Below are 21,268 nucleotides of genomic sequence, written 5' to 3'. Positions count from 1 at the left end.
AGAAAGCATATCAGAGAATAATATACTATCATTAACAGAGACAGGCGCATATTTTTAAAACATCTGGGGAAAAAACAGATTAATAATAGAGTAGTTTTCTGGTTAGTGGAAAGAAGTAGGACACAGCCAAAAATCAGAACTTTTACTTTCTTTTTCTTTGTTTCTTGAGATGGCTTTCACTATGTTCCCCAGGCTGGAGTGTGGTGGTATGATCACGGCTCATGGTAACCCAGACCTCCCAGGCTCATTTGACCCTCCCACCTCAGCCTACTGAGTAGCTGGGACTGCAGGTGCCCACCAGCACACCCTACTAATTTTTCTATTTTTTTTTAGAGATGGCGTTTTGCTGTGTTGTGCAGGCTGGTCTCGAAATCCTGAGCTCAAGCTATCCACACTCCTCAGCCTGCCAAAGTGCTGGAATTATAGGTGTGAGTCACTGCATGCTAAATTTTAAATGATTTAATTTTTATACAACTTATACTTTTCTACTATTCATCTTTTTTTCTTATATACTGAGTGTACACTCGTTTATTTTATAATATTTGATCCTTAACACGTGTATTTTAATTACCCAAGGCATACATAAATACCTGCTCCTTATAAAAAACTGAAAGCATTACATAACAACTTCAACTATCCCTCAAGCACAGCCTCAGCCTGGCCAGCACCCAGCCTCACAAGAAGCAACCATAGTGTGAACTTGTGTGAATACCTTTACAGTCCTTCAGAGAGACTCTTTGTTTGTTTGTTTGTTTGTTTGTTTGAGATGGAGTCTCACTCTGTCACTCATGCTGGAGTGCAGTGGCGCTATCTTGGCTCACTGCAACCTCTGTCTCTGCCTCCCAGATTCAAGCAGTTCTCCTGCCTCGGCCTCCTAAGTAGCTGGGATTACAGGCACATGCCACCACACCTGGCTAATTTTTGTATTTTTAGTAGAGACGGGGTTTCACCATGTTGGCCAGCCTGATCTCAAACTCCTGACCTCAGGTGATCCACCCACCTCAGTCTCCCAAAGTGCTGACATTACATGTGTGAGCTACTGTACCTGGCCAGTCCTTCAGAGACTCTTAAAAATTTTTCTTCCAATAGTTTTATTAAATTTAAAGAAAGTAAAACTGAAAAGGAAATGACTCTTTCCAAAAGGTCATTAATGATAAAGTAGATACATATTGTGGCTTCATCTGTCATAGTCTCTGAGGATCATCCGTTGCTTTCACAGCCTTTCAGCCCAGCCCCTGCCCTCTGGCCAGGCGACCTCAGCGGAGGTGCAGATGCGGGCAAAGCCTCTGCAGCAGCATTTGACAGATGATGCCCCGACCCACCAGGTCCAAGTCCAACCAGGCTCCTAAGAGACACAGCAGAGGAGCAGGGATTGGCATCTGCTCCTCTGAGTATGGATGCTGGGATGTTTCCTAAACTTGGTTGTACATTTTTAGCTAGTTTGATCTGTCCTGTAGAATTATGAGGAGCAAGCCTTGTTGGAGGAGTAGATGAAAGAGATTCTGCTTGAAGAAATTTAACAAAAAGTTCTGAAAAAGAACCGTTAAGTACAGGTTGCTGATTCAGGCCCAGTGGTGTTCTGGGGATACTTTTGGATCTTCCTTCAAGGCACCCAGTCGTCCACCTGGCAACAGTGCCACGCTCTTCCCGACACCACTGCTCTATTTTCTCCCCTGTGACACCCAGGATGCTTCCCATGGCTTGTAACACTACATGTTCTGTGTGTTTTGGTGCGTGGAGATATCTAATGAAGAGGTTTCTCATGAGGAGTTTGTCCACTTTTCCTTCTGTGCTGCTGGCTAAATGAATGCATTTCTTTTGGAAATTATCCAGCCTTTCCTGTAGGACCATGTTTTGTTTTTCAAGTTCTTTGATTTCTTCCTGATATTCTATTTCCTTTTCCCTGGATGTTTCTGCAATTTTTTCATTGTCCTGTTTTAGTTTATCCATATCCGTTTCTAAAACTGATACTCTCTTCTTCAGGGCTCTCACTGCCTGCCTCAAAAATTCATTTTTATTCATTTTTTTCATGAGATTTTCTCTCAACGAATGTATTAGACTGTTTTTGGCTCTGATGAAAAGGTTTTTTCCCCTAAGTAACCTGTCTAAGACATTTTGTTTCTCCTTCAGCTGCTGAATTTCTGAACGCATTTGTTCATGTTCTTTTCTCTCTCGTTCTGAGGCGGCAGCAATGGAATCAGTCAGTCTCTGATTGTCTTCTTGGAGGGATCTGATGGTTGCATCTTTTTCCTGCAGCGCTTCTCTCAGCTTCTCGATCTCTTGCTGGAGCAATTTAGAAGACTCAGTCGATAGAACAGACTCACTTGTGTGAAGAGATTCTGCAGAGTGTGAAGAAAGTGCTTCTCTGGGCAGCTGGGGTAAAATATCCAGCTGTGGGAAGAGACTCTCCTTTCCCCTGCAGAGCTGTGCGATGCTGCGCTGTGTGTGTGCTAACTCCTGCCCCAGGTTTTTTAGTTGAGTTTCACAGCCTTCATAATTTTGCATCAGGTCTCTACAGTTCATCTGACACTGAGTGTAGTCGTCACTGCCAATTAAAAGTTTTGCCTGAGGTTGAGGAAGTTCTTTTTGGGGTTGAGCTGCCCCCTGCTGCATATTTTGCACTGTGGTCACCAGCTGCTCTTTCCACGCTTCCACTTTCTTAACGGGCTGTTTTAAGATATGGGGTTCTTGTGGGAGCTCCTCATACTGATAGATAGCAATACTTTCAAGGTCATGACCGATGCTGGATGTTTGCAGAATGGTCGCTAAAGGCTCACATTTCTGACTTAATGCATCTATTTCAGTATCTTTTTCTTGATTGAGATGTGTTGACTTCAGAACATCGTCTATAAACCTATCCTGACCACTACTAGTGGATGAGCTTTTATTTTCCTCTTGCAGCTTACACAGGCCTCCTTCGTGGTCAGCAGTTACAGCCATTCGATGGCGATACTCTCTTTCTAGATAGCTGTTTTCCCTAGCTGCCTCTTTCCAAACAGCTGATATTTCTTCGGTTTCCAAAGCAGGCAGTTGCAGTTGCTGCTGAAGGTGAGCAACACCCTGGGTGTGAGAAGCTGAAGCTGTTGTAGCCTGAAGGCCTGGCACCTCCACATCTTCCTGCTGGATGACGTGAGTGAGTTTGCCCACCTCACTGATGGACGGCTGATCCATCCATTCAGTTAAAGTCATATTCTGGTCATGTAGAACTTTCATCTCCAGTTCTTGTTCATTCATTCCTTTCACTAACCTTTCAGTTTCCAGTTTAGATGAATCAGGCTTTTCAGTTCCACTTTCTGTACGAAGACACTCAACTTCTCTTGTTTGAAAAACATCACGGTCTGTTTGAATGTCTTCTCGTTTTCCACACAGGTGGGTTTGGATTTGTTGTTTTGTATTTTGCAAACTAATTTCTTCATCTTTGGCTGAAAAGCGCTGGGTGTGTGTGATATTCATTTGCTCTTGCTGGCATTTAAAATCATCCATTTCCCGTTTCTGGTGTTGTAAAGACTGAAGTAGTTGCATCTTACTGCCCAACTGCTCTTGAGTTATCTTTTGAGATTTCATTTCTGCCTCAAGACTGTTGTTGTGTCCTTTCAGTTGAGATACCTCCGTTTCCAGCTCTATAATTGGATCTGCAGTTCTCGGCTCTGCCATAGGTGCAGTTTGACTATGTTGAAGTGTCTCATTCAGTGGTTCTATGAAGTGCACACATGCCTCAATGTCCTTGACGTCACAGTTAGGAAACTCTTCTTCCCCCTTAACTGTGCCCTGTATCAGCACATTTGAGACATGTCTGATGAAGGAAGTCGCATTGTTGCCCACTTGAGCTATCTGTGCCATGGAATGGCCTAAGCCAGAGCCAAGGCCCCCAAACCAGAAAGACATAGCTGTGGGTTTTAGAACTGACCTGCTCTTCGCGAAAAGCGTCTAGTGCACTGGGATTCACATCCAGTCTGGACAAGTCAGGGAGGCCCTGGCTTTAAAACAGACAGTCACAATGAGGCGTTGCTAGGCAGCACCTACTGAGCTTCACAAAGGACAGAATGCTGCCTGGAACTGCACAGGCCCAGCCTGGGGCGTCACTAGGGCCAGACTCTGGTGCCCATGGGCCTCTGCTCATCCTCACACCTTCCCACCCTCAAGGTTGGCACCCTTTCCCTCTGCATTAGTGACTTTCCCCTGTGCCACGTGCAGCATCTACCACCCAACCACTCTGTTGCCAGCTGCTCAGAGCGGGCAACCCCAGATGCTTTTCCCTGAGTGTGAGTGTGAGTGTTGGTGGACATGTTCAGAAAAACACTACCTTTCATTTTTTCTAATTGGTACCATACAGTACATATGTGTTCTGCACCTTGCCAGTAGCCAATGCTTACTGCAAACCTGGAAGGGATGAAAAAGGAGGAAGGTGAGTAGAGATTGAGTAGGTTCAGGCCAAAGTCCACCGCCAAGTTCCCAGGAACCAGGTGAAGGACCTCGAGGAAAACCAACCGTCCACCTCAAAAGGCCAACTGCACATTTATGCCCCATTACACGTGTGAAGACTCAGCCATCCGTTCATCTTTATGTTCACATTACACTGCCCATCACATTTCCCACAGTGGGCCCTCTCACTCCCTTCCCTCGTATTGCTAATTCGTTTCCCAGGACCCTGCATAGCAAACAACCTCACTTCATGCTTCATACAGATGTGCAGCCATTTATTCACTCTGCAAACTCATTGCCCAGAGCTAATCAGTTAATTCCACTAAATGAAAAGGCCTGTGCCCAGAGGAAAGGAGACTCAGAAACACTTGACAAACAGCATGAATTAACCCAAGTGTTTCTCCTGACTCTGTATGAGGTGCCGTCCTCTTACTCCCCTTACAGAGTTCAGAGTGAGGAGACCAGGAACAAATGAACAATACATGTACAACTTGGGAAATGCCATGAGAGCCTTAATTCTCTCTATTCTGGTCTATACTACAAGCAGTTAAGGTGTCGTGTTTCTAGCCTGGGAGCTGAAACCCTGATAAGCACTGGAGGCCTTCTTGCAACCATGAGTGGAACCAGCTTTAGGATGACTGAGGAGTCATGAAAAGAACCTGGATCCCAAGGGTCATGCTCAGTTGCCCTGGGCCTGTGGACTGCTCTAGCTCTGAACATCTACTTTGTGAGATGATAAGTGTCTTTACCCTTTCACCCAATTTGAGTAAGGCTTCTGTTACAGACTAAAGCATCCTACTGATACCCTGAGTAATACCCCCATTTCCTCGTTGCCTGCTAAGGTGAAATTTAGGGAATGTGTATGTTACGTCTCTGAGCTCCTAGAAGCAGATAATACACCTTTTTTTTTTTTTGAGACAGAGTTTTGCTTTTGTCATCACCCAGGCCGGAGTGCGATGGTGCAATTCGGCCCACCACAACCTCCGCCTACCGGTTCAAGCCATTCTCCTGCCTCAGCCTCCCAGGTAGCTGGGATTACAGGTGTCTGCTACCATGCCAGACTAATTTTTGTAGTTTTAGTAGAGACGGCATTTCACCATGTTGGCCAGGCTGGTCTCAAACTCCTGACCTCAAGTGATCTGCGCACCTCCACCTCCCAAATTGCTGAGATTACAGGTGTGAGCCACTGCGTCCGGTCACCTTTTCTTTATATCTACTGCCAAGGCTTATTCTGCCTTGACTACAGTAGGTACAGAATTCTGTACAAACACATCTTCGAATCTCTCATCCATAGACATCCAAAAGGAAGCACATGTTCAGGTGCTCCGTGTAGCAGCTCACCACAGAAACATGCAAAATATTCACTAATGTTCAGTTTGCTATACAAGCCCAGACTGTCCAAGGAAAACAGCATACGCACACTGTTTTATAACAATACACTTACTCAGTTCTCTAAAATCATGTTTTTCAAACAGTGAGTTGTGACCAATTAATATCATAAGATCAATTAGTTTGCAAATCAGCATTAAAAAAAAAAAAAGGCCGGGGCTGGGCACGGGCTCATGCCTGTAGTCCCAGCACTTTGGGAGGTCAAGGCGGGTGGATCATGAGGTCAGGAGTTAGAGACCACTGTATTCAGCCAACTTTTGTTTCAAGTGTGTGTTGAGAGTATAAGTGCAATGATAAAGGTTATTTTTTCACTGTGGGGGGAAGTTTCATAAACAGACTTTTCTTTCTTGCTTGCTTGCCTTCTCTTTCTTGCTTTCTTGCTTTCTTTTTTGAGACAGAGTTTTGCTCTTGTTGCCCAGGCTGGAGTGCAATGGCGTAATCTTGGCTCACTGCAACCTCCACTTCCCATTTTCAAGTGATTCTGCTGCCTCAGCCTCCCAAGTAACTGAGATTACAGGCATGTGCCACCAGGTCCAGCTAATTTTGCACTTTTAATAGAAATGGGGGTTTCATCATGTTGTCCAGGTTGGTCTCGAGCTATCAACCTCAGGCGATCCACCTTCCTCGGCTTCCCAAAGTGCTGGGATTACAGGCCTGAGTCATGGCGCCTGGCCTTAAACAGATTTCAAATGAATCCTCTAGTGCCATCTAGTGGTAAAAGCCTTATCTGCAGTTAAAACCTACAGATAAGAACACACCCCGCAGCTCTAAGTGTTAGAAGAAGCCTAATCTAGCCAACCCGAGCATCCAGTGCAAGAACAATTGCAACAATATTACTATGTGACCACTCCCCTGAGGAAGGCACTCGCCCCTGTTAAGCAGCTCTGTTGGAAGCAGAGCAATGTGCCTCCTTCTGGAAGCCATAACTTGTTGGACTTACAAAACTACTCTCTTGGATAATAAAGAGCAGGTTCTATCCTCCCACATCTGGATTCTTCACACTATTCAATACGACTAGTTTAGTCAAGGAACATGTGGGTGTCTGCCAAGTGCTAGGCACTGGGGGGCACAGTGGTAAACAAGGAGCGAAAGGAGAGAGGCAGATATGACAAGATGATGAGGAATGAAGGCTGTGACTCATGGAGAGGATGGTGACAAGGGAAGGTCTCTCTCAGAAGGCGATGGCCGTAGCGAGCCCTGGAGAATGGGAGAGTCAGGTGTCCAAGAGGCATTCCAGACAGGAGGAACGGCAGGGAGAAAGGCTCAGAGAGCACACTAGAATCTCCAGTACAGACAGGAGGCATGGAGGCCAGAGGACAGTAGGATACTGGAGAGGAGGCTGGAGGGAGAAGCAGGCTCAGGACACGGGGCCTGGCGGGTGTCTGGGACTGACTTCAGGAGCACCTGTCCATGGTCAGCGGTGCACAGTGGTAGTGATGAGATGCACGAGTCCACAATGCAAACACACTAGCCAGCAGCTCCCAGCAGCTCCCACCTCCTAGTGCCCCTCACACTTTCCTCCTCCCCCTCCTCAAACCCAGGTCACTGCAACAGGTTTCCATGCACCCTAGGAAAAAGGACCTCACTGTCCAGCCTATGGGAGCGGCCAAGATGAAAAGATTTGCCAGCCAGTGTTGGGCAGTGGGGAGGAGAGTGCTGTCGGCACTGCTGATGGGAGTTCTGAAGGGAGACAAGCAGCAAGGTTCAGGATTTACAGGACATCAGCTGGAGAGTGTCAGGATTTACAGGACATCAGCTGGAGAGTAACTGGACCAATTACAGTGTATCCATTCACTGAAATACTAATCCATCATTTCAAATGTAAACTAGAAAATCAGACATGGCAAAACATTCCAGATATACTGTTAAGAGAAAGAGGTAAGGCCAAAAAAATATGTACCATATGTGCCCATAAATATATACATATGTATCCATATTACACAGAGAATTACTAGTGGATTGATATTCAAATACTGAAAATAATTATCCCTCAGATTTCTGGGTTTAATTTATATTTTCTAAATTTTCTACACTAACCATTTGACGTATTTCATCAAATAAGATGGCAAGATATACAACCGAGAAAGAGAAAACACTGCCAAATAATTGTAACTATTAGTTTACTGGAAAAGTTCTTCTGGACTTATTTAAACAGACTGGTATCATCTCTCTCTCTTGCACACACATAAAAAGGAAAAGATCAATGGGAAAGGCTGGTTGTCTTCATTTTCAGGATGTCTGAGTTTTCACACAATATGGACTATTGTGTCTTCAAGGGCTTTGGTGATGTGGCATTTCTTAAGAGATCTTTACCATCTGCTCCGAGATTGTCTTCTGAGCCCTAGCCCTCGCTCTGTGAGTTTTCATGTTGGCTCTTTCTTCATCTCATCAGAAGTTATGAATAGATGTTTTTTTTGTTTTTGTTTTTGTTTTTGTTTTTGAGACGGAGTCTTGCTCTGTCTCCCAGGCTGGAGTGCAGTGGCTCGATCTCAGCTCACTGCTACCTCTGTCTCCAGGGTCAAGAGATTCTCCTGCCTTAGCCTCTCAAGCTGGGATTACAGACACACCTCACCATGACCAGCTAATTTTTTTTTCTTTGGCATTTTTTAAATCAAGGCAAGTTTTCACTGTCTTGGCCAGGCTGGTCTTGAACTCCTGACCTTGTGATCCACCTGCCTCTGTCTCTCAAAGTGCTGGGATTACAGGCATGAGCCACCGTGCCCAGCTGAATAGACGGTTTTTGAACAGCAATCAGGATTTGTGCTCCTTCTTCAAATGGTCCTTAACTGGTATAAGGACTAAAGCATCCAGGGGCTGTGGACACAGCTGCCCAGCCATGCCACCAGGAATAACAACCATGTATGCATGCACAGAAAACGACAACTGAAAGCGACTGTGGGGCACACAGAGAATCAGTCACATCTGATTTCAAAGAAGTTAAATGAGCCAGGCATGGTGGCTCGTGCCTGTAATCTCAGCTACTCTATAGGCTGAGGCAGGAAGATTGCTTGAGCCCAGGAATGTAAGTCCAGCCGGGGCAACAGAGTGAAACCCCCATTTCAAAAAACAAAAAATTTTAAAATAAAAGTAAAGTTTAGGCCAGGTGCAGTGGCTCACGCCTGTAATCCTAGCACTTTGGGAGGCTGAGGTGGGCAAATCACGACGTCAGGAGTTCAAGACCAGCCTGGCCAACATGGTGAAACCCTGTTTCTACTAAAACTACAAAAATTAGCCGGGCATGGTGGCAGGCGCCTGTAATCCCAGCTACTCAGGAGCCTGAGGCAGGAGAATCACTTGAACCGAGGAAGCGGAGATTGCAGTGAGCTGAGATTGTGCCACTGCACTCCGGCCTGGGTGACAAGAGCAAGGGCTTTGGTGATGTGGCATTTCTTAAGAGATCTCAAAATAAATTAAATAAATAAATAAATAAAAATAAAGTTTAAAAGAAATTAAATGGTTGATTAGCCTTAAAAAAATTAAGTGGAAGAACATATGTGTCACAGAATGAATCAAATATAGTATTGCCTTTACAAGAAATACAGTAAGTGTGAATATCACAAGCAAACATGAAAAGCAAGTATTAAACTAGGAAAAATAAGCTAGGCATGGTGGCTCATGCCTGTAATCCCAGCACTTTAAGAGGCTGAGGTAGGAGGACTCCTTGAGCCCAGGAGTTTGAGACCAACTAGGGCAACAAAGTGAGACACCATCTCTACAAAAATAATAATAATAATAATAAAGAAAGAAATAAAAAGTAGCCAGTCATGGCAGTACATGCCTATAGTTTTACCTACTTGGCAGGCTGAGGCGGGAGGATTGTTTGAGCCCAGGAGCTCAGGATTGTAATGAGCTAGGATTGCATCACTGCACCCTAGTCTGGGTAACAGAGTGAGACTGTCTCTAAAATAAACTAGGAGAAATAACTAACATGTCACAAAATACTAATATCTTTACAATACGAAGAGCTCTTATAAACAAATAACTAAAAAAACTTAAAATCCCAGAGGAAAAAAAAGGACATAAGGCAAATTTAGGGGCGGTTCACAAAAGAAAAGCAACTGATCAATGAACACACCAAAAACTCAGCCTTATCAATAATGTAAAAAATGCAAAATGAAAAAACAGAAAGCAATATTTCTCCTACCAAATCAGCAACAAAAGTATTGTTTAATCTAACTCGACATTGGCCAAGATGAGGAAGAGTGTGCTTGAGCTGCCCGAACCTTACACTGGCACAGTCATACTGCAAGGCACTGTGATGACAGGCATAAAAAGCCTGAAACACATGCATACACAATGACCAAACGAGCCCATCTAAGACTTTATCCTAAGAAAATCAGCAATAAGCACAAAGATTTCTCTGCAGGAACACAACACAGAGTTACAGTATCAGGTGAACAAAGCTGATTACAAAATTATACGTATAGGACGTTCCCAATTTACAGATGATATATACACACACAAGGCTGCCCAGAGCAGACATCAAAGTGTTAACGGCATCGTTATCCTTGCACCCTCCATGATGCGGTGCAGCCAGTTCTGCCTGTCAATTTCCATTAAACGTCTCTGCTCACAAAACCCAGAGTATATTAATTCTATTTGTATATCCCGATTTCATAGTTGAAGCCCAGATTCGAAGACTCAAACATCTCAGATTTGGAAAGACCTCAGAGATCTTCCCCATCTTCTTTCAATCCACAAATGCTTTCAGTTTCCATGACATTCACATGTCACCTGTTCAAGTTACTATGTCTTTAAATCACTTTTTTTTTTTAAACATTCAGTCAAATGTGCTGCCCAATATTTTCTGCTAGCACAAGGCTGTAATAAATACCTATTAACATGTAAACCATCTGCGTACCACCCAAAATCATCTCACATTCCTCCCACAGGAAACACTGATCTGGTCCAACCACCTAGTCATTCAAGAAGCATTTACTGACTGAGTCCTATCTCCATGAGCCTAACTGGAACAATGGGTCCTCCTGAAAGGTATGGAATCCCCTCCAACGGCCATTTCCTCATCAGAGGCTTTAGGGAATGAGTCAGGGGGCCGCCCTGCTCACCCAGCTTATAAGGATCAAGCTGGAGCCTCATTTACTTCTTTAATTGACATTCACCCTGTGCTTACTATGAACCAGGCATTATTCCAAATGCTTGACAAATAGGAACACACACAACCTTCATAGGACCCTACAAGGCAGGCTCACCTTTACAGATCGAGGTTGAGGTAGTTTCCCTAGCTGTGGAATTTTATTAACTAGGTAACTGAAGGCTTAATGTGTATGTTTTCCTTTTTTCTTTCTTTTTTTTTTCTTTTTGAGACAGGATCTCACTCTGTTGCCCAGGCTGGCATGCAGTGGTACGATCATAGCTCACTGTACCCTCAGCCTCCCTGGGCTCAGGTATCTCTCCCACCTCAGCCTCCCAAGTAGCTGGCCCTAGAGGCATAGACCACCACACCCAGCTAATTTTTGTATTTTTTGTAGACATGGGGTTTCATCATGTTGCCCAGGCTGGTGTTGAATCCACCCACTGCGGCTCCCCAAAGTGCTGGGATTAGAAGCATAAGCCATCATACAAGTTTTTAAACACAGCCACCTGGATTTAGATGTCCCTATCCCCAATGCTTGTTTTATCCCTCATAACACTTGAGTTGTTTAAATGATATGCATATGTGTACGTGTGTGTATCTGTTTGTGTACATGAAGTCACGTGTTGCTTAACGATGGGGATGCATTCTGAGAAATGCATTCTTAGGCAATTTCATTGTGCAAACATCATAGAGTGCCCTTATGGAAACGTGGATGGTACAGCCTACTACACACCCAGGCTACATGGTATAGCCCATTGCTCCCGGGCTACAAATCTCTACAGCACATTACTGTACTGAATAATGTAGGCAACTGTAACACAATGTTAAATATTTGTATATCTAAACATAGCTAACATAGAAAAAGGACACTACAAATACAGTATAAAAGACTAAAAATGATCCACCTCTATAGGACGCCTGCAGTGAATGGAGCTTACAGGGCTGGAAGTTGCTCTGGGTGAGTGAGTGAGTGGTGAGTGAGTATGAAGACACAGGACATTACGCTGCATAAACTTTAAAAACAGCGTATGCTTAGGCTATGCTCATTTTTTTTCTTTTTTTAATGTTTTGTTTCTGTTTCTTATTCTTTGTGAGTTTTTGTTTTTGTTTTTGTTTTTTTGAGATAGGCTAAGTGCAATGGCGCGATCTCGGCTCACTGCAACCTCCGCCTTCCAGGTTCAAACGATTCTCCTGCCTCAGCCTCCCGAGTAGCTGAGATTACAGGCGCCCACCACCATGCCCAGCTATTTTTTGTATTTTTAGTAGAGATGGGATTTCACCATGTTGTCCAGGCTGATCTCGGCTCCTGACCTCATGATCTGCCCACCTCAGCCTCCCAGAGTGCTGGGATTACAGGCGTGAGCCACTGCACCCAGCCTATTCTTTGTTTCCTTTTCATATATTTTTTCTCCTCTTACTATCATTCTCCCCCAAATTATTTTCTTTCTTGTGCAAATCTGGATTTTATGAAAAAAAAATTAAATTTTTTTCTTCAATAAATTAATCTTAGCTTACTGTAACATAAGCTAAGTTGTTGAGACAAAGTCTTACTCTGTCACCCAGACTGGAGTGCAGTGGTGCAATCTCAGCTCACTGCAACCTCCACCTCCTGGGTTCAAGTAATTCTGTCTCAGCCTCCCCAGTAGCTGGGACTACAGGCCCATACCACCACACCAGCTAATTTTTGTATTTTTAATAGAGACAGGGTTTTGTTGCCCAGGCTGCTCTCAAACTCCTGACCTCAGGTGATTGCCTGCCTCGGCCTTCCAAAGTGCTGGGATTACATATGAGCCACCGCACCCAGCCTGTAATGTTTTTATTTTATAAACTTTTAAATACTTTTAGCTTTTACATTCTTTTGTAATAACACTTAGCTTAAAACAGAAGCATGTTGTACAGCTGCACAAAAATATTTTTATTTAAATCCTTAACCAATAAGCACCTTTTTTTTTTCAGAGACAGAGTCTCTCTCTGTTGCCCAGGCTGGAGTACACTGACGTGATCTCAGCTCACTGCAACCTCCACTTCCCATGTTCAAGTGATTCTCGTGCCTCACCCTCCCAAGTAGCTGGGATTATAGGCATGCGCCATCATACCTAGTTAATTTTTTTGTACTTTTAGTAGAGATGGTATTTCGCCATGTTGTGCCAGGCTGGTCTCAAACCCCTGACCTCAAGTGATCCACCTGCCTTGGCCTCCCAAAGTGCTGGGGTTACAGGCGTGAGGCATTGTGCCCAGCCTATAAGCACTTTTTATCATTTTTTTATTGGCTAGGCCCAGGGGCTCATTCCTGTAATCCCAGCACTTTGCAGGACAAAGGCAGGGGATCTTTTGAGCCCAGGAGTTCAAGAGCAGCCTAAGCAACACAGTGAGACCCTATCTCTATAAAAATTAGCCAAGCATGGTATTGCATGCCTATGGTACTAGCTACTTGGGAGGCTGAGGTGGGAGGATTGCTTGAGCCTAGGAGGATGAGGCTGCAGTGAGCTGTGATCACACCACTGCACTACAGTCTGGGTGACAGAGCAAGATTCTGTCTCAAAAAAAGAAATTATGAATTTAAAAAAAATTGTTTTTAACTTTGTTGTTAAAAACTAAGACACGGGCCAGGAGCGGTGGCTCATGCCTATAATCCCAGCACTTTGGGAGGCTGAGGCAGGTGGATCACTTGAGGTCAGGAGTTTGAGACAAGCTTGGCCAATACGGTGAAACCCTGTCTCTACCAAAAATATAAAAAATTAGCCAGGTGTGGTGGTACACACCTGTAATCCCAGCCACTCAGGAGGTTGAGGCAGCAGAATCGCTGGAACCCAGGAGGCGGAAATTGCAGTGAGCGGAGATCACGCCACTGCACTCCAGCCTGGGCGACAGAGTAAGACACTGTCTCAAAAAAAGAAGAAAAAAAAAACTAAGGCACAATCACACACATTAGCTAGGCTGACCATCGTCAATATCCCTGTCCACCACCTCCACATCTTGTTCCACTGGAAGGTCTCCAGGGGTGTGTTATTACACGCATGGAGCTGACATCTCCCAAGATAATGATTTCTTCTTCTGGAATATTTCCTGAAGGACCTGCCTGAGGTGTCTCACAGTTAACTTTTTGTTAGTAAGTAGAGGTACACTCTAAAATAACAATAAAAGTATAGTATAGTAAATACATAAACTAGTAACCATGATTTATCATAATCAAGTTTCATATATTATACATAATTGTATGTGCTACACTTTTATAGGACAGGCTGGCTGCACTGTAGATTTGTTTATACCAGCATCAACATAAGCTCCTGAGTCATGTGGTGTGCTAAGACATTAGGACAGCTACAACGTCACTAGGTGATAAGATGATAATGGAGCTGAAAACTTCCCATGGGACCGCCACCACCATATATGTGGGCAGCTGTTACCCAATGGCATTACTGTACATATATTTGAGATTTCAAAAATCAACTATTCTTAACATTAAAATCTCAAATTTGGAATTTCAACTGCATGCTGCTTGCGGTCTGTAAGATACTGCGCTACCTCCAACTTTAACTCTATTGTTCTTTTACACCTTTTAGTTTCATTTTTACTTTCTATTTCCTGTTGGTTTTATTCTTGGTTTATAAATGGAAAGCAGGAAGCAAAATCTTTCTTTGTTTTCTTTTTTTGAGACAGATTCTCATTCTGTCACCCAGGCTGGAGTGCAGTGGCATGATCTTGGCTCACTGCAACCTCCGCCTCCAGGGTTCAACTGATGCTCCTGCCTCAGCCTCTCGAGTAGCTGGGATTACAGGCACCCACCACCATGCCCAGCTAATTTTTTAATTTTTAATAGAGACAGGGTTTCACTGTGTTGCCTAGGCTGGTTATGAACTCCTGGCCTCAAGAGATCAGCCCGCCTCAGCCTCCCAAAGTGCTGGGATTATAGGGGTGAGCCACCACCCCTGGTCAGCAAGCAAAGTCTTAAGGGCAATAGATGCTGTTCTGAAACAGAGCTAGGGTTCCTCTCCCTTCCTCCTTTCAGGGCTGTTGCTAGCTAATGTGCCAGGACTTAAATGTTGAGTCACCTAAAAAGCTGAGCCTCAATCCTCAATAACCAGGAGGATTCATAGGCTGCAACTCCCTTCCAGAAGAGACTGCCCAGCTTGCCTTTTGGCTTCATCTAATGTCTCATTACTTTACGAGGATCTAAAATCTGTCTCTGTTGTAAGCAGTCACTGAATATTGGGCAAAGCATAAATGACAAAGGGAGCAACATTCACAGGAAGGTAAAGAAATGGGGAAAAACAATCAGAAAACTCCTTTGGATCAATGTTCTGTATCTAACTCAACAAAAGCCAGTAAAGGCTGGGCACAGTGGCTCACGCCTGTAATCCCAGCACTTTGGGAGGCCGAGGCAGGTGGATCACAAGGTCAAGAGATCGAGACCATCCTGGCCAACATGGTGAAACCCTGTCTCTACTAAAAATACAAAAATTTACTGGGTGTGGTGGAGCGTGCCTGTAGTCCCAGCAACTCGGGAGGCTGAGGCAGGAGAACCGCCTGAACCCAGGAGGCAGACGTTGCAGGGAGCCGAGATGGCGCCACTGTACTCCAGCCTGGTGACAGAGCAAGACTCTGTAAAAAAAAAAAAAAAAAAGCCAGTAAATACAGAATATAATGACAAGATGCCACAGATCTGAGTAATACCAAAGTACTTTGGGAAAAAAATAAAACGCTTAACACATATTGAGAATATTGTATGGTTTGCCTGTTCATTTTCTTAATGTATCTGTTTTTCCTTTGTAGGGAGTCCTTTTTGTGCTTTACCTACAAAATATCTGTCTACCCAATGTATGCAAAGATATTCTCCCATGTTTTCATGTATAAGTTTTATGATTCTAGCTTTCATGTTTAGGTTTACAAACAATTACCAATTAATTTGTACGTATGGCATGAGATAAGGGTGAAGGTTAATTTTTTTCCTCACTTGAATATCCAGTTAATGTAGGATTATTCATTAAAAAGACTATCCTGGCCGGGCACGGTGGGAGGCTGAGGTGTGAGTACTGCTTGAGCCCAGGAGTTCGAGACCAACTTGGGCAACACAGACCCCATCTCTACAAACAAAAAATTAGCTGGGCATGGAAGTACGTGCCTGCAGTCCCAGCTACTTGGGAGGCTGAGGTGGCAGGATCGCTTGAGCCCAGGAGGCTGAGGCTGCAGTGAGCCGTGATCATACCACTGCATTCCATCCAGAATATATAATATACTCCAACAAATAAAAAACAACAATATCACCAACAAAAATGTGCAAAACAGTCCACAAAAGATGGCATGGGAATGGCCAATAAGTACATGAGTAGGCACTTAGTCACCAGGGAAATATGACTTAAAACCATGGGATGCTATTTCACACCCACAGACAATACAGAACGTTAACAAGGATATGGAGAAGCTGTAAGTTCTGCTACGTAGCTGGTGGGAAGTGTCAACTGATAACCCACTTTGGACATTAGTCACAAACAGGCAGTTACATATACACCCACCCTATGACTAAGCACTTCCACTCCTAAACATTTGTCCAAGATAAATAAGAGAATTACATAAGAATGTTCATTGCAGCCTATTTAGAATGGTTCAAAATTGGACACAACCCAAATGTTCATCAAAAAGTAAATGGATAAACAAATCACATATTCATACAACTCAAAAAGGGCAAACGACTTTCCATTGGCAAAGACTGTCTCCTTGACCAAATTTTAGCCAGCTCCTCTGACCCCTCTTCTCAACTAGGCCTTAACCTTGGCTTATAAAGACTTGAGCATGGCTGGGCATGGTGGCTTACACCTGTAATCTCAACACTTTGAGAGATCGAGGCAGGAGTGTCACTTGAGCCCAGGAGTTCCAGACCAGCCTAGGCAACATAGACCCCAACTCTACAAAAAGTTTAAAAAGTAGTAGAACATGGTGGTGCATGCCTGTAGTCCCAGCTAATAGGGAGGCTGAGGCAGGAGGATCACTGGGCTTAGGGAAGTCAGCATGCCCAGGCTGCCATGCAGTGGCACGATCTCAGCTCACTGCAACCCCACCTCCTGAGTTTAAGTGATTCTCCTGCCTCAGCCTCCTGAGTAGCTGGGACTACAGGCATGTGCCACCACATCCAGCTAGTGTTTGTATTTTTAGTAGAGACAGGGTTTTGCCACGTTGGCCAGGTTGGTCTTGAATTCCTGACCTTAAGCAATCTGCCTGCCTTGGCCTCCCAAAGTTCTAGGATTACAGGTATAAGCCACCAGGCTCAGCCTAAAAACATGGTTTCTAATAGTTCAAGGTTTCATACTTTGGATGACCCAACCCCCTTTAGGCTGCTTGTCTGAGAAAACTCAAGGCTACCTATAGAATTTACTGTGTTCCAGCCAACACAACTGAAGACAGGGCCTGCCTCCCACTCTCTGTGGGAGAGCAGGAGCCTAACTTCCTTAAGGGCCAGTTAGCAAACCTAGATAGGTTTCACAGGACCCATTTTTTGTGATTTTTCACTTTGTTGACTCTACTGAGCCCCTTTCTCATTCTCCTTTTAAAACACCCAGTCCTGTCTATGCAAATTATAGCTAAGCTCAGTTCACACTAGACTGAATTTGACCAAACTGCAATCATTATTACTGATGAGTATCAGTCCTTACCACTTTCATGTCCGACTTTATCTTTGACAGCACACACAATACAGACGAATCTCAAACAACATGTTGAATAAAAGACACACAGAGGAACACATTTGTGTGATTCCATTTATATGACATTCAAAAATAGGCAAATCTAATATATGGTAGCCCAAATCAGAAACTGGTACAAATTAGGGTTAGGAGACTAACTAGACAAAGATAACAAGAGAGGCCGGCTCACGCCTGTAATCCCAGCACTTCAGGAGGCTGAGGCAAGAGGATTGCTGGAGCCCAGGAGTTCAAGAAAACCTGGGAAACAAGGCAAGACCCTATCTCTACAAAAAACAAAAATTAACCAGGCATGATGGCATGTGCCTGTAGTCCTAGCTACTTAGGAGTCTGAGGTGGGAGGATCATTTGAGCCTGGGAGGTCAAGGCTACACTGAGCTGAGATCGTGTCACTGCACTCCAGCTTAGATGACAGAGGGAGACCCTGTCTCAAAAAAACAAAACAAAAACAAAGGTAAAAATTGTCAGATTTTGCATCAGAAATTTACAACTTCTGGAGCTGGGTGCGGTGGCAAGTGCCTGCATCCCAGCTACTCAGGAGGTGGAGGCAGGAGGATCATTTGAGTCCAGGAGTTTGAGATCAGCCTGGACAAGACAGTGAGACTCCAACTCAACAAAACACATTCATACTTTCTGATTTATGAAATGTACCGTACAAGTTAACCAAGAGAGAAGCATCAGCTTGATAAAAATACTATAACAAATACAGAGGCCAAGGATACTATGCCAACATAAAAACTGCCTACAAATCAGTAATAAAAATATAAATAACCAAACAAGAAAAAGACAAACAGCCTAACAGGAGATGATATGAAGAGAGGGTTCACATTAAAAATATCAAGCTGTTGATTTGCAGTAGCTTTGAAGGTCTCTTTAAAAAAATAAATAATAAATAAATAATAAATAATAAAATATATATCAAGCTGGTGGCCGGACGTGGTGGCCCACTCCTGTAATCCCAGTACTTTGGGAGGTCAAGCTGGGAAGATCACCTAAGGTCAGGAGTTCAAGACCAGCCTGGCCAACATGGCAAAACCCCTTCTCTACTAAAAATACAAAAATTAGCCAGGTGTGGTGTTGTGTGCCTGTAATCCCAGCTACTTGGGAGGCTGAGACAGAAGAATTGCTTGAACACAGGAGGTGGAGGTTGCAGTGAGCCAAGGTTGCCCCACTGCACTCTAGCCTGGGTGACATAGCAAGATTGTGTCTAAAAAAAAAAAAATCAGGCTGGTGTGGTGGCTTACACCTGTAATCACAGCACTTGGGGAGGCTGAGAAAGGAGGATCACTTGAGCCCAAGAGTTTGAGACCAGCCTAGGCAAAATTGTTTGACCCTGCCTCTATAAAAAAATGAAAAATAAGCCAGGCATAGTCCCAGCTACTCAGGAGGCCAAGACAGAATGACCACTTGGGCCCAGGAAATTGAGGCTGCAGTAAGCCATGATCATGCCACTGCACTCCAGCCTGGGCAAGTGAACAAGACCTGTCTCAAAAAAAAAAAAAAAAAAAAAATCAATGACAGGGAGCATACTGAAAATGGTCAGCCTCTGGTGAGGTTATGGAGAAAAGGGAACACTTACACACACTGTTGATGGGAGTGTAAATTAGTCCCACCATTGTCAAAAGCAGTGTGTGGTGATTCCTCAGAGACCTAAAGACAGAATACCATTATAAATCATTCTACCATAAAGATACATGCATGTGTATGTTCACTGCGGCACTATTCACAATAGTAAAGACATGAAATCAACCTAAATACCAATCACTGACAGACTACATAAAGAAAATGTGGTACATATACACCACAGAATACCATGCAGCCATAAAAAAGAACAAGATCATGCCCTTTGCAGGGACATTGATGGAGCTGGAGGTCATTATCATTAGCAAACTAATACAGGAACAGAAAACCAAATACTGCATGTTCTCACTTATAGGTGGGAACTAAATGATGAGAACACATGGACATACAGAAGGGAATAACACACTCTGGGGCCTACTTGAGGGTGGGAGGCGGGAGGGGATCAGAAAAAATAACTAATGGGTACTAGGCTTAGTACCTGGGTGACAAAATAATCCATACAACAAACCATATGACGTGAATTTACCTATCAACAAACCTGCACATGTACCCCTGCACCTAAAAGTTTTTTGCTTTTTATTTTTTGTTTTGGCGGAGTCTTGCTCTGTGGCCCAGGCTGGAGTGCAATGGCACAGTCTTGGCTCACTGCAACCTCTGTCTCCTGGGTTCAACGATTCTCCTGCCTCAGCCTCCCAAGTAGCCAGGATTACAGGCACCCACCACCACGCCTAGGTAATTTTTGTATTTTTAGTAGAAACGGTTTCACCATGTTGGCCAGGCTGGTCTCAAACTCCTGACCTCCAGTGATCCACCCACCTCGGCTTCCCAAAATGCCTGGATTACAGATGTGAGCCACCGCACCCCGCTTTAAAAGTTTTTTTAAAATGTTCAGCCTCAAGAGTGATTATAGGATAGAAATTAAAGGGAGATTATTTTCCACCTGCTAGGTGGTAAACAAAGAGATTGAAAATATTTAATATTGGCACCACATTCACTGTGGGTGGGAATGGAAACTGATACAACCTCTTTCAAGGACTATTTTGCAGAAACTTCTTCCCTAAAATCTATTTCATAGCCAAAACTCATACACTTGCAAAAACGCTGGTCCAAGCACTATTTATTTATTTATTTATTTATCTAATTTTTTTGAGACAGGGTCTCACTCTGTTACACAGGCTAGAGTGCAGTGGTGCAATTACAGCTCACTGAAGCCTTGACCTCCTAGGCTCAAGTGATCCTCCTGCCTCAGCCTCCCACTAGCTGGGAACAAAGGTGCTCATCATGCCTGGCTAATTTTTTCTTTCTCTTTCTCTCTCTCTCTCTTTTTTTTTTTCTTTTTTTTTTTTTTTGCAGAGAAGGGTCTCAACATGTTGCCCAGGTTAGTCTTGAACTTCTGGACTCAAGCAATCCTCCCATCTTGACCTCCTGATGTGCTGGGATTACAGGCATGAGCCACCATACCCAGCCCTGTACTCTCAACAGCAAAACTGGAGCCACATAAATGGTGAACAATAGAAGAATGGCCAAATAAAGTATTAAAACTACCACACTTCAGAACACCCCATACCCATTAAAAAGATTGAGGCAGAGCTATGGGAAACATGTTCATGTTAAGCTACTAAGTGGAGGGAAAAGTTATTAAAAATTAAGCATTTAAGGGAAAAATGATGTGAGACTGATATTACAGATCTAAAATTATCTTTGGCAAATGTTTTCCAAACTTTAATTTGATCCTTAAAAAGAAAAAAAACAAGCACAACCTCATGATTTATCTGACTTTATTGAGGGGCAAGTTTTACAGCTAATTTATGTTTAACAGAATGTTCCAGGTCTGAAGTGGCATGCCTTCTCTGGGGATGGAAAGCATCACCTGCCTTGAAAATATTTCAGATCACAATCTTGAACTCATTCTCTAGGGCATAGCTAAGATGATGCGATCTGGGTGCCGGAAAGGCCCTGAGCTAAGCCCTCGGAGAAAAGCTGGGTTTGCCCAGAGGTGACCCTGTGACCTGCTTCCATGTCAAGAGGGAATATCTTTCCATTGAGTTGAGAAATCAGATTAAGCACTATAATTTTCACAGTGAAA

The 21,268-nt window shown here is 43.8% G+C and overlaps 1 long non-coding RNA gene across 1 annotated transcript in view; it reads left to right on the top strand.

Annotated features, from left to right (window-relative positions):
• LOC135269043 (uncharacterized) overlaps positions 1–20,723 on the top strand; it is a 30,396-nt gene extending 9,673 nt beyond the window's left edge. Inside the window, exon 3 of the long non-coding RNA XR_010337378.1 lies at positions 20,536–20,723. This is a non-coding gene — a long non-coding RNA (uncharacterized LOC135269043). The remainder of the gene's footprint in view (positions 1–20,535) is intronic.
• Positions 20,724–21,268: the final 545 nt, after the last annotated feature.

The sequence above is a fragment of the Aotus nancymaae genome, unplaced genomic scaffold (assembly GCF_030222135.1).
Source record: "Aotus nancymaae isolate 86718 unplaced genomic scaffold, 86718_ANA_hifiasm-v0.15.2.pri h1tg000049l, whole genome shotgun sequence".
NCBI lineage: Eukaryota > Metazoa > Chordata > Mammalia > Primates > Aotidae > Aotus > Aotus nancymaae.
Note: the sequence above shows the minus strand (reverse complement) of the source record. Positions and strands in the feature narration are given on the sequence as shown.